Genomic DNA, 585 nt, shown 5'->3' on the forward strand with positions numbered 1-585 from the left:
TTTCTTCCTTTTTTTATTTCTTCAAAAACTTCTTCGCTTTATGTCGAGTTGTTGACAATGATTCTTTGTTGAATCTTGGAAGATGAAGATAATAATTTTAGAGAATGTGCAACATTGACCAAAGACTTCAAGATGAAGGCTCTGATACTGTATGGCGAAATTGTTGCGAAAGCGTAAAATGAATATTATGGATATTTCTCACTGAATTGATCAAGTCATGAAAGGCCTTATTTATAGAGTAAACTATCTATCTAACTAACTAGCTAACAAACTAATAAATACATGGTGTAAAACAATTTAATTTGTGTAAAATGAGTAAAAATGTAAAAAGTGTAAAATGTGGTAGTTTTGTTCTCCAATAATGAGAGTCATAAATCATAAATGTATGATCATAACACGACTTCTAAGATCCTAGTGATTAATATATACTAGGGTTGGCAATGGGCACAGGTAGTAGATACCCGCTACCCGTTTCAAAATAGGAGAGTATTACCCATACCCGCCCGTGTGCGGGTATTCGTGGGTATTTCTTGGTACCCGTGGGTACAACAGGTACCCGCGAGTTTCCTATATTATAAATGAATT

Source organism: Lupinus angustifolius, chromosome LG01 (assembly GCF_001865875.1).
Source record: "Lupinus angustifolius cultivar Tanjil chromosome LG01, LupAngTanjil_v1.0, whole genome shotgun sequence".
NCBI classification, from domain to species: domain Eukaryota; kingdom Viridiplantae; phylum Streptophyta; class Magnoliopsida; order Fabales; family Fabaceae; genus Lupinus; species Lupinus angustifolius.